The following is a 14,649-nucleotide window of genomic DNA, read 5'->3' on the forward strand; positions in this document are numbered from 1 at the left end:
GTGGGGTGGGATTTGACCTGAACTGGTCCCAGACTCACCTCCAGCAGAGGCCAGGCAATGGGGTCCTAATTTTTTTCTTTTTTTAAATGACTCAATGTTATTGTCATATAGGTAGGTCTTTCACCTATTTGGTTTAAGTTACTGCAAGATATTTTTTGTTGTTTGTGGCTATTGTAAAGGATGACATTTCTCTGATTTCTTTCTTAGCCCATTTATTATTTATATATAGTAGGGCTTTTTTTTTTTTTTTTTTTTTTTTTTTTTTTTTTGTTAATCTTGTATCCTGCCACTTTGCTGAAGGTATTTATCAGCTGTAGGAATTTCCTGGTAGAATTAGAATTCCTTGGGTCACTTATGTAAACTATTATACCATCTACAAAAATGGAAAGTTTGATTTCCTCCTTTCCAATTTGTATCCCCTTGATTTCATTTTGTTGTCATATTGCTCTAGCTAGATCTTCAAGTACAATATTGAGAGATATGGTGAGAGTGGACAATCTTGTCTTGTTCTTTATTTTAAAGGAATCACATTGAGTTTCTCTCTATTTAGTTTGATGTTGGCTGTTGGCTTGATGTATACTGCCGTTATCATGTTTAGGTATGTTCCTGTTACCCATGATCTCTCCTAGACCTTTATCATGAAGAGGTTTTGAATTTTGTCAAAGAACTTTCCAGCTTTAGTGAGACTATCATGTGTTTTTTCTTTTTCAGTTTGTTTATGTGATGGATTTTCATATGTTGAATCATCCCTGCATCCTCGGGATGAAGCCTACTTGATTGGTGGATGATTTTTGTGATGTGTTCTTGGATTCAATTTGCCAGAATTTTATTGAGTATTTTTGCATCAATGCTAATGAGGCATATTGGTCTATAGTTTTCTTTCTTAGTTGTGTCATTTTGTGGTTTGGATACCAAGATAACTGTAGCTTCATAAAGAGTTTGGCAATCATCTATTGCTTCTACTGTGTAGAACAATTTGAGGAATATTGATATTATCTCTTCTTTGAAATTCTGATAGAATTCTACACTGAAGCCATCTGGCCCTGGGCATTTTTTTGGTTAGGAGATTTTGATGACTGCTTCTATTTTATTTGGGGGTTATAAGTCTATTTAAAATTCTTATCTGTTCTTGATCTAATTTTGGTAAGTGATATCTATCCAGAAAATTGTCCATTTCCTTTAAATTTTCCAATTTTGTGGAGTATTGGTTTAAAGTATGATTTGATGATTCTCTTAATTTTGTCAGTGTCTGTTATGTCTCCCTTTTCATTTCTTATATCATTAATTTTTATGTTCTCTCTGTTTCTTTTAGTTAATTAGGAGAAATATTTGTCTAACTTGTTGATTTTCTCAAAGAATCAACTCTTTTGTTTCATTGAATCATTGTATTGTTTTCTTTGTTAATACTTTATTAATTCCAGTTCTCAATTTGTTTATTTCCTGGCATTTACTACTCCTGGGTATGTTTGCTTCATTTGTTCTATAGCTTTCAGGTGTGCTGTTAATTCTCTAGCATGGCTATTCTCCAGTTTCTTTTTGTGGGCAGTTAGTGCTATGTACTTTCCTCTTACCACTGCTTTCAGAGTGTCCCATAAGTCTGAGTATGTTGTGCCGTCATTTTCACTGAATTCTAGAAAGTGTTTTCTTTCTTTCTTTCTTTCTTTTTTTCTTCCTTCCTTCCTTCCTTCCTTCCTTTCTTTCTTTCTTCTTTCCTCCCTCCCTCCCTCCCTCCCTCCCTCCCTCCCTCCCTCCCTTCCTTCCTTCCTTAACCCAGGAGTTATGCAATTGAACATTGTTAAATTTCCATGAGTTTATAGGGTTTCTGCAATTTATGTTGTTGAATTCAAACTTTGAAGTATAGTAGTCTGATAAGATACAGGTTTTATTCCATTATTTTTCTCTTCTTTCTTTTTCCTTTCTTTCTTTTTTGTTATGTTATGTTTTGTTTTATTTTATTTTATATTTTTTTTATCTTTTGAGGTTTGCCTAATATGTGGTCTATTTTAGAGAAGGTTCCATGTGATGCTGAGAAGAAGTTATATTCTTTTGTGTTTGGATGGGATGTTCTATTTATGTTTGTTAAACTCAATTGGGTCATACTTCTGTTTGTTCTTTTGTTTTTTTGTTAAGTTTCTGTCTGGTGGTCCTGAACAGTGGTGAGAGTGGTTGTCAAAGTCTCCCACTGTAAGTGTGTGGAGTTTTATGTGTGATTTGGGTTTTAGTAATGTTTCTTTTACAAATGTTGGTACCTTTATATTTGGGGCATAGAAGTTCAGAACTGAGACTTCATCTTGATGAAATCTTCCTTTGATGAATATGAAAAGCCTTTCTTCATCTCTTTTTATTAATTTTAGTTTGAAGTCTAATTTGTTAGATATTAGGATAGCTACACCAGCTTGTTTCTTAGGTCCATTTGATTGGAAAATCTTTTCTCAACCCTTTACTTTGAGGTAAGCCTGTCTTTGAAGTTAAGGTATGCTTCTTGTATGCAGCAGAAGGATGGATTCCGTATTCATATTCATTCTGTTAGCATGTGTCTTTTTTATAGGGGAGTTAAGACCATTGATATTGAGGGATATTAATGACCACTGATTGTTGATTCTTGCTTGTTTTTGAGTTGTTTTTGGAGATGGTATTATGTGTGGGTCCTCCCCCTCACCCGTTTTGTCATTCGGTAATATGGGATTTTCTATTGCCTATGTTTTTTGTGAGTGAAGTTAACTTTCTTGAGTTAGAGTTTTCCTTCTAGTACTTTCTGTAGGGCTAGATTTGTGGATATGTATTGTTTAAATCTGGTTTAAAAATTTTTTCTATGATTTTGTTAAATAAAATAAGACCACATGGAAACACTTAGATTAATAGAAATGGATTAATAATTATGACAGAGCTAGCCAGTAAGAAGCCCTAGCCATTAATGTAATTAATATATTAATATAATGTCTGTGTGTTTATTTGTGGGTGAAGGAGCCTTGGGACCTAGGCAGCACAAGAAAATGTTCAGTAACATTTAAGTTCTTATTTTTCCATCTGAAAAACAGAACACATAATCATTAATCAGTGATTGTAACTGAACTTGTGTGGAAAGAGAAAAGATTTTGACTGGATAATTGTTTCAAAGAGAATGCACTGATAGCAGGGTTGATGGCTTCACCAAGGAAAGTGAAATGATGGCTTTTTCTGTGATGGTGCAGTGAGAGATGACAATTGTTTGACCTAAAGCAATGGGAGTGGGCATAGAGAGATTTGAAAACAATTCAAGGATTTAAAGTGACAGAGCTTACTGATTACTTAGCTATTTGGGTAGGTTGCACAGAAAAGTCAGCCTAAACTCAAGAGAAACTCTGGCGAACTTATTTGTGCACAATATTACTAAGGAATTGCTTTACTGCTGGTAATAGGAGCCAGAAATAATCATGGTCACAGTCAGTAGCAGTTGATTTTCCCTTTGGTGATCTAGTTATGAGGGTGAATAACATGGATCTGGGTAATAGCAACACAGTGTTGAAGGACTCCTAGCTACCCTGCTCTATTTATGTTTTATAGTTTTAGAATTTTTATTTTCTAAGATCTCTGCAGCAATTCAACTATTATATTGGTATTTCATGGAGCTTCCTCTGACCTCTCCTACTTTCCTTTTTTTATTGAAGTTTTGAAAATTGAAATGTAGGGCCTTATGTGAGCAAGGGAAATGTTCTATTACTGACCTCAATCTCTAGGTCTTCTCTTCATGTAAAAGCACATTGAATTCCAGTTGAGTAGTTTTAATTGATTTTGATATATTGTAAACAGTACAAAGGACATTTTCAAATACCAGACAGCTGAGTTCAATAATATTAATACCTTAGAAAGATATTATGACTATAACCTAAGTGAGATAGGATGCCTTTCATTCATGTTTTTTTAAATTGTGTTTTTGCCCTTCATTAATAAAAACAAGGTACTATGTGTTTGCACACTAGTTCTTCTTTTGTATTCATTTTTCTTATTTTACATATTGATCCCAGTTCCCTCTCTGTCCCTCCCTCCTTCTCTCTTTTCCATCCTCCCATACTCCACCCCCACCCCACAGCCACCCTTCCATCCCATTGCCCCCACACACTCCACATGTAGGGTTATGCCTTGCTGGAGGGGTCATCTAAATCTGTCATTCATGCCTCTAGGTTAAGGGAGTATTCCGATACATCCTTGTTCTACTATCAGAGGTCCCTTAGACTGCCCAGCCCTTCTAACTGAGACCCATGTTTAGGGGGTCTGAGTCGGTCCAATGCTGTATTCCCAGCTATCAGTCTGAAGGCCCATTAGCTCCTCCTTGTTCAGGTCAGCTGTCTCTGAAACTAATTTTTTGTTTTGTTTTGTTTTGTTTTTTTGTTATTTTGAGACAAGGTTTCTCTTTATAATAGTCCTGGCTGCCTCCCAAGTCATGAGATTAAAGGTGTATGCCACTGCACACTAGTTTTATGTAAACAAATACTTTCAAGGGTTTTCTAGAAATTTGTAGATACTATACTGAATATAAGCTCAGACCAATTGATCATTTAGCATGGAAATGGAAACAAGCAGCATGTTTTCTGGTACCTGTGTTCCAGGTCAGCCTCTTTTGTTGTAGGCCTGTGACAAGCAGAAGTGTTTCTACATGTGTACGGAGTTCACTCCTATTTGGAATATTAGCAACCACTATTGCTTAAAGAGTGTTAAACTGTAATATTTGAAAATCTTAATTTTTTGTGTTATATAACTTGCTAAATTAGGCTAAATATATTTTTTAAAGTATACTATTTTTAACAGGTGTTACACTTTGGTTATCTTTTATAAACAAACTCACTAAATATCTCGTATAAAGATAAAACTTATTTAGATGGATACTAAACTTAAAATGTTTTAAAGGAGTATATTTTTCTTTAAGCTGAATTATTGTAGCACCAAAATTCTGAATTACTGGCCAAACAGACTTTGGACTAGGAGGAACCTTAATTAATTTCTCCTTCTGGAACTTACTTTTCTCCGTGCAAGGAAGAAAGTTCTCAAGTGCTAAGTGACTGACGTAAGAGCCAATATAGGTGAATATGTGTGGGTGTATACATGTGTCTAAGCTGTATAACTTTATAATTAAGACAATACTTTCCATATTAAAAATAAATGTGCACTTTGCTTGACTTCCATTCTATTTAACATTGATTTTAATAAAATTGAGTAGCTGAGCTAGCCTTTATAATAGCAATGCAATCTTCTGTACTGGTAACTGGGTTTTACCAATCTTTTAAATAATATAATCTCTTTGGTAACATCATACTCTACACTTTAATAATGCAGTATTAAGAGAATTAAATAGGCTTTTTTTGTAAAACCCTTGATATGATTGTAACAGTACTATGCCTTAATCACTATATAATTTCCCAATATAATCCTCAGGACTTTATTTTAAATCCCCAGGATGGTGATTTTTAGAAAGGATGCACTTTCTTCCTTATTAAATAGCATTTCAAGAGATATTTCTCAAATAGGTGACCAGGCTAGATAAAATAAGAAAAGATAACAAAATATGTTTCATTTCATTTAACCTCTATGAATGAATGGTTTTATGTTTTCAATTTTTTGGTTAGAAGTCTATTGACATTCTTAAAGACATGGTTGAATTCATGTAATTTAACAAAAATAATCATTGGTACCAAATAAGCTCCAAAGCCCAGCACCATTTTATTTCTAACTTGGTAGATTGCCTAGTTTAATTTTACCTATTAACATGATACTAACAATCTGAATTTAAATATTGAGATTAAAATTATATATGTATCACCTATTTTAATATACTGTTATCTTATATTTTTGGTTGTGAGCCTAGTCTTTAATGGCTGAGCCATCTCACTACCCCAAAATACTGTTATTTTTACAAGAAAAATAAACATTAGATATATTTCACTTATATTGTCTAATTAAAAGTATAGTAGTATCATTATACTCTAACTTTATGCAGTAACAGATTGTACAACACTGTGCATAGGTGCAAGACAGATGCTAGAAAGTTGTAATCCATTTGTATAAGTTTATATTCCAGATTTTCTTTTGTTTCTTTGATAGATAATAATTATATGTTTATGTATATATGGAGTACAATGTGATGATTTTTAAAAAATGATTGTGTGTACATGAATTTGTTTCTTCCATATGTGTCTATTTGACTTAATTTGAAAGCTAAACAAAATTGTAGCAAAATCCTTTGGTCATTGTGTCTTAGTACATTAGCTTCTGTGTCTACAACTAAATCACAGGTTTGATGAAAATCTAAAGTGCACAACCACTACATTTGGCTTAAAAGGAAAGCATACTTCATCTTCTTCATACTTTCATATAGAATGTTCTTTTGGTTTATGATAATGGAATATTAATGAGAATATAGGACCCATTTCTGCATTATTTTTACATGTATTAAAGGCTAACTAGCCATCTAATTTCCCTAATAATTTCAATATTTCCAGCTTGTTCTCAAGTTGTTATTGTGCACCAGAGGGATTTGCTTTTTTAATGTTTGCTGAGCTACTCAGTTGTATAATAGAGACTCAAGCAGAATTTTGATCATCACAAATAATAGCACATTTTGCTATGAATGAGGAAAAATACATTATACCATCCATGAGAGAATTTTACATGATTACACAGACCTTTGAGAAAACTCCTTATCTGAGAAAGGGAAACAAGGGAAGAAAAACTAACAGCAGAAAGGCAGTGCCTGAATTTCATGTAGCCTCAAAATATAAAATATCCTGGGGTTAGTCTAATCAGGAAAGTGAAAGACTTACGTGATAAAAACTTTAAGACACTGAAGAAAGAAATTGAAGCAGATATCAGAAGATTGAAAGATGTTTCATACTTGTAGATTATAAAATTAATATAATAAAAATGACCTTCTTTCCAAAAGCAATCTATAGATTCAATGTAATCCCCATAAAGCATCCAACTTGATTCTTCACAGATCTTGAACAAAAAATTTCAACTACATTTAGAAATAGACACAAAAAAGCCCTAAAGATTGCTGAAACAATCCTGAACAATAAAAGAACTGCTATCGGTATTACTATACCCTATTTCAAGTTGCACTACCAAAAAAAGTAGTAAAAACAGCATGGTATTGACAAAAAACAGACATATTGATCAATGGAATTGAATTGAAAACTCAGACATAAATACATACACCAATAGGCACCTAATTTTCAATAAGAAGCCAGAAATGCACACTGGGAAAAGGGTAGCATTTTTTAACAATGGTACTAGACAAATTAGATGGCTCCATGTCAATAATCCAAATATATACATACTTATCACCCTGCACAAAATTCAGTTCCAAGTAGATAAAAAACCTTAACAGAAGGCCAGGTATATTGATTCTGATAGGAGAGAAACTGGGGAATAGTTTGAACTCATTACACAGAAGACTTTATGAACAGAACACCATTAGCACAGGCACTGACATAACCCATCTTTGTGGGGCTTCAGTAAGATATAGCCGACTTCTATAATTAGTACCTGAAAGTGGGAGTGTGAATTGAGAAACAGCATGTAAAGATAGTAAGGAAAAGACAGACAGAAAAGAGTCAGGAGGGCAATCTTGTGAATACTGAATGCCCCAAGTTTATTCTTCAATATTCTAATATACCCAAACCAAAAAAGGGGAAAATGGAAAAAGACTTATTTATCATGATACAAGGAAAAAACAGACTTCTGTAATTCTCCAAACATTTAGTAACCACAGCTTAGATTAAATATCCTTTCTGGCCTTGAGGATTAAGAGTATCCACATCTTAGACTAAGTGTCTTGTTATTTAGATAATATATCCATATCTAACACCAAACATCCTATAGTAGGTACACCTTAGAACTTTAGGTCTTATGACTTTAATGTTGGAAGAATAAGGGTAGTTTTGAACTTTCTGACCTTAAGCCAAGATAAAGCAAAGCCATTTTTGTGGGTCCCAACAGGCACTAAGATCAATGATTAATAAATGGGATCTCTTATGGTGGGTGGTGGTGATGTATACCTTTCATTCCAGCACTTGGGAGACAGGTGGATCTCTGTTAGTTCAAGGCCAACCTGGTCTACAAAGCAAGTTCTAGGACAGCCAGGACTGTTACACAAAGAACCCCTGTCTGGGGGGAGGTGGAGGGAGGGGGACTAAACTAACTAACTAACTAACTAAATAATAAAAATTAGACTTCTTGAAACTGTAAACCTTCTGTATGTAAAGGATTTTATTTGAGCAAAGTGGAATCCTACACAATGAGGAAAGATTCTTACTACATGTAAGATAGAAGGCTGATATCCAAAATATATAATATGCATTTGTGGTATAGTGGTGACATAGGTGCCTTTCAAAATATATAAAGAACTCAAAAAACTAGAAATCAAGAAAACAAATGATCCTATCTAAAAATGGAGTGCAGATCTAAACAGAAATTTCAAAAGAGAAACCTCAAATGTCAAGCACTTAAAGAAATGTTTAGTCATTTGGGAAATAAAAAATTAAAACTACTCTGTAATTTCATCTTAAGCCAGTCAGACTGTCCAAGATAAATAAAAGAAATGACAGCTTCTGCTGGCAAGGATATGTTGTAATGGGAACACTTACACATTGATGCTATGAGTGCAAACTCATATAGCCACTATGGAAATCATTGTGAGAGTTCTCCCTGAAGATGGGAATAGTTTTATAACATAATTCAGCTATACAACTCTTGGGCATATATCCAAAAGATGATTCCTACTACCACAGAGACATTTGATCAACCACGTTAAATAGTATTTTTTAATATTTTAGGAATCCAACATTACCTATTGTGTTATTCAATAATTACTATTCATGATGTAATTAAAAATTTAATTTTTGTTTAGAATTTAAATAAGAATTTTTAACTTTAGTTCTATGATGGCTAATATGGAAGACACAATGAGGACTTGGAATATGTTTAACCCAATGTGAAATGTACTGCAGTATAAAAGTTCATGCTGGGTGGTAAAGACATTACAATAATCTGAATGTGAAATGCCTAATAATTTGTAACAGGAATTATAGGCTCAGATGATTAAATACTTGGTGTGCTGGCCTAAATAAATCATTCAAATTTTTTGGCCAGTTTCTTTTTACTTTTCAAACATTTCTATCATAAAATATTTTTATCAGGCAGTGTTGTTTGAGAAACTATTAACTTGCTTTGGGAATATTGGTTACTCTTAGTTACTTTCAAAACATTGTTGAACATTCCTTGATAAACCTGAAGAGAAAATCATTTTGAATGTGGACTGCATTCTGGAAAATAGTCAAGAATCATTTTGAGCTGAGCCTGTAGGGTGAGGTGATGTTAAAATTAGATAACACCCCAGAGGTCAAGAGAAGGTTAGAAAGCTAAATATTGAGTCTTCTAATTTTGGATGACTCACAAAATGGAATAGAGCACATGTCATCAGACCTCAATTTGCTTTTCTACAAAGTGAGAAGTTTGCACTAACCTACATTAAAATCTCCTTCACAATCTCATTGAATTTACCAATAATTTCATGTCACTACTATTGGCATCAGATTTAAATTGATTTTGGAATCCACCGAAAAGCCTAAATAATTATTTTAGCTGTTGTCCAGTCTCCTGATGACACTCCTGTTCACTGAGAACGGACCTTAACCTAAGACACATGAACCAATCCAAGCCTTTTCTCTTCTATTCCTTTTTCTTTTGTTTATACATCACTGGCTCCTTTCTTTGTGAATGAAATAACTGGATTTGTACGGGTTATACACATTGATTTCTATATTTACTCTTGCTTTTAAATTTCAGCAAAAAACTAAAACATTTCTGATTTGTTTCTTTTAGTTTATTAACTGTTCTGATTAAGGTAAAAGTTCCCTTCATATTTTAACAACTGAGCATATATAGTTATATCTCATATCAACTTGCAATTTATATGAACTTCTTTGATGACTTTAGCTAGAAGTGTTTCAATAAGAGGTAAGTATAAAGAAAATCTTCATTTGCCATTTAGAGAAATCTCAGTTAGGTGAATGGATTTATAAAGTAAATGCTTTGGCCTTCTTGTCACATTGTTTTGGCCAAAATTGCAAGAGAAAAATAAATAAAGTTATCTGACTGAAAAAATGTATTTGTTATGTCTCTGTGCAGGAATGTGTTTTTAATGAAACACTGATTGTACATGAGTCTCTCTAGTTCAAAAACCTTCAGGCAACATTACATCTTCAAAACAAAACCTAAACGGCCTCCAGTCAGTACTTGTCTATGCTAAGTGCAGTTTTCAACATAATGCTATTTAAGATATATAGCTCTTCTGTGGGATAGATATCACCACAGTCTGACAGATGAGGAAAGAAGGACCAGGGATGTTGGATAATTGGCTTGTACCCACACAGCTGTTAAATTTAATATTGAGATTTGGAACTAGGTCGAAAGTACTAGAGTGATAATGACATGAAGCCAGTTAACAATGTCCCTCTAATACCCAGAAGTTCTGAATCTGTGGTTACAGTTTATGAACCATCAACATAAGGTTTCACTGGTTGTAGGCTTCATTGAAGGCAGAATTGGGAGAAACAGAAAAGTAAACATGGCTGTCAGAATGGTGTAAGCTGAAAGTTGTGACTAAGAGTAAACTCAGTACTCCAGGCAGCCTGTTACAAATGTTAAAAACAATGAAACTGTTAACATGATTTAATATGTAGCCAATGTGAACAGAGAATCAGATAGTTGTTCATGTTGCATGTCTAAATTTAGTTTTTTTCTTTTGTTTATGATTTGAGATAAAATATTTGTTATATTATACACATGCATATATTTGATTCATACTTATAGACCAAAGTATTTATGCATACACAGAACTCTGTAAACATAAAAAGCAAAAAGAAAGGAGGAAGAGGATGAAGAAAGGATTGAAAGGTTCAGTCATACTCAGGTATCATGTCCTTGAGTCAGTCTTTCCATCATTGATGATTAACACCTCTTGGAAATACACAGAAGGCATTTTGCAATAAAGAAAGAGATACTTTTGGTTGTCACAAATGCTGCCTCTGCCACTAGCATCTAGAGGTTAGGGGCCAGGGATACTACTGAATGTCCCGCAGTGCCTATCTGCTTTTCCAAATATAGAACTATTGAATCTAGAATATCAATAGTGCCAAAACTGAGGATCATAATTTCTAGTTTATTTCAGGATTAGTCTGATCAAATTTTAATTTTTCTGCTGATGGATTTGGCTCTTTAACTTTTATCAAGTTATTATTGGAAGTTAACATCATATTTATTACTCAAGATACAGCAAACGTTTTTGAAATATATTGCTTAGTATAAAAACAATATTATAATAGTTGTTTGGCTGCTTGAGTACCAGATATAGTTTTTGCATCACAATAAAAGCATCTAAATAACAAATATTCATACCACATTTACTTGAATTCAGAGTTTGAGTACAAATCAAGAAAAATTCATGTGGGAAATAATGGGCAAGAAAACTTTTTAACTACTGTCTCACCCTGGATGTAAACATGTGGTAAAGTCAACAATCCAAGTTCCCAGAAGAGTAGGTCAGATCACAAGTTTGTATGCCATGGGGCTACTTTGTAAGGCACTGTCTCAGAAAGAAGTGCAGATCAATTTATGAACTATATGTGTTAAATGAAGTAAACAGAGAGCTGCTTACTCACAGATGACTTCATACATTGTGATATGAGGTAGTAGACAAAGTAGAACCCAATTTAGCAAGTTAACAAACAGCAGTATAATAAATAGCCAATACAAATAGATCTAGTTTGTCTACAGTGGCTTTTATTATATGAAAGATATAAACAGATATTTGGAATTCTTATTTACAGAAGATATATCTCTAGGTTTTAAGATTCAGACATTTGAGATACTGACTTTCCAGAGTACCTACTTCTAAATCCTAGGGGCTATGTAAAGTAGGTAGTAGCTATCCACAATGTGAAATATAATGAGTATTTATTGGGATATCTGCTTTTGAAAATAGGATGGAACAAGACTTCTGAAACAGACTTAGATGCTGGAAATGGTAACTCTATGGCCTACAGAAGGAAGCCAGACCTGATGATAGCATGGTTTTAGATTCAAAAGATCCATCTGTGCATTATAATATTCAGAGGTAGGAGGCAATGTTTTGTGTTGTTTTTTGTTAAGGACATTGCTTTTGACTCCTCTTCTTTCCAGCTTTATTATTTTGGCCATGTTGATTGGCTTCTTTGAGACAATTTCCTCACATAGAACATGGTCACAATAATTTTTAATTACAGAATAGATTTTAGGGCTCAGACATTTATTTAGCAGAGCACTTGACATAAATGCCTAACTGGGAGTTATTATTACTTAATTACCTTACTACTCACAGAGTCAGGGACACAGGATAATGACAAAGCCATTTTGGCATTAGCTTATGTCTTAGAAATATGAACAGGTAATTTATTAGATTAGTTACAGTTTGCTGTTCTATAAATAGCACAGTTAATGACTTAAAACAACACAAAAATACTGTTTTATTGTTTCATAGATTAGAAGTTCTTTGTATCTAGAGGGTGGAAGGGAGCCAAAATTTCTCAGATTGTGAAGTCTTTTTAAATCCCTTTAACCAGCAGCAGTGGTCATTGCTCCCAATTTATTTCCATTGTCACCTATCTTTTCCTGGCTCTTCTTTCTTTTCTTAATTTTTTTTCTCTATAAATTTTTATTTTATTTTACTTTTAGTTTCTTTTCAAAATGTATTAAAGAAAATAATTTTCAGTAAGAGAATAAAGACTTATATTGGTAACTGAAGCTACTTGAACTCCATTGAAATAAAAATTTAAACATAAAAAAGAGGGAATGTAGTATCTCTAGACATATATGCATTTATAACTTTGTTAGCAAGTATACAACACATATTATCTGATATTTTTATGTCCAATGAAAATTTTATATGAAAACATCCAAAATGGGAAATTAATTTCTCATTATAGTGAGTAACTGGGAATTATTGAAAAGATTCTATGGACCTTGTTCCTCTGTTCTCTAGATATGGGAGCAAACATATTGGAACTATAAAAGACAGGTGATGACAAACTGTGATAGAATAATTTAAAATGCTTTGAAGTGAATTTATGTGTCCATAATATCACTAAGACAGACTTTGAACCTAGAAGTATACAGAAAGGAGTATGACATTAAGAGATTAGACAGAATTTTATGAGTGATAGTAACTTATTACATATGTACAAATAAATAAAAAGTGTATAGATAGATGATAGATAGATAGATAGATAGATAGATAGATACCAACATTTGAAATTTAAATTTATCAGACAAGGTCTACACCACTGAGATACTTCTCTAACACTAAATTTATGATTATTTCCAGGCAGCTTAGAAAGAGTGCAACATTTAATCTTCCCAACACTTTCAATAAGAATTACCCAGGGTTAAAGTTTAACATGATTTTAAAAAGGCAAAATATTTTCTAAGATAGCAGCTTTACTAACAAAATAGTTTAAAAATCAGCATCATATTTAAACAACAAAATCAATATTAAAAGAACATTGTTAGAAAATTATATTTTACTTAGTATTTTAATAAGGATTTTTGTGCTATGCTTACCAGCAATATATGGAAAAATGCAAAACACAATTTAAGCAGTCAAAACTTTTTATCTTTTTTTTTTTAAAAAAAGAGTTAACATGTAAACCATTATTGGAAATGCTTGTATATACTATGCCTTATTAGTATGGACAAGGAATTGATTGTTTGTCTGAGTATTGACCTGTGAATTTAATCACTGCCTGTCCAGTTTAACCTTTACTTCATTGCTTCTTTCTCAAGTCCTTGTACTCTATTTAGGTTTTCATCTGATAGTATAATTGAAATATGACCTCTTTTTTTTCTGGCTTTCTCTCACTAATATACAACATAAACAAGTCTGGGAAAATCAAGTGCGTAACACTTCCATCACAAAAGAAGAATTTCACACTCTTACTAGTGATCACCATGCAAAAGGAACTCTTTATATTTTATATCTCTTTTAGATTCTGCTAATTTTTCTCTTTTATATATGGTGTTTAACTTGGCACCATATATAAAAGTTCCCTTCTTTCAAACATATAAAGAACAAAACAAAAACTGGACATCAAGGAAAACAACCCAATTAAGAAATCCTTTGCAATGTGGAAACATTTGAGCATGGTGTAGTCTACTTTGCTTTTCTTGTCTCTGCATTAGCACACACCTAAGAAATCATTACATGAGCCCATGGATGGAAGCATATTGCATATCCCTTTGTTGTCTAAGGGGCTTTTTTTCAAGTTTTATATTTATGTCCAATCCATTTTTAGTTTTTTTTTTGTTTTGTTTTGTTTTTTAGTGCGGCCAGTTGTAAGTATGGTGTTTACCTTTATTTATTTATTCATCTTACATTCTGTAAAATTGACCTATCACAGTCTTTGATGAGCCATATTTGCATGCTCGAGATAAATACTACATGGTCATAGGATATACAGTAAGTATGGCTTGTTTTCTATTTCTCAATTTGGTAATAAGAGAATATAACAATGAGTTACTAACATATACGTAAGAAATTAGATGTCATGCCTCCTCTTTCATTTGTGCTATTATTAATTGAAG

The sequence above is a fragment of the Phodopus roborovskii genome, unplaced genomic scaffold, assembly GCF_943737965.1.
Source record: "Phodopus roborovskii unplaced genomic scaffold, PHOROB, whole genome shotgun sequence".
Taxonomy (NCBI): Eukaryota; Metazoa; Chordata; class Mammalia; order Rodentia; family Cricetidae; genus Phodopus; species Phodopus roborovskii.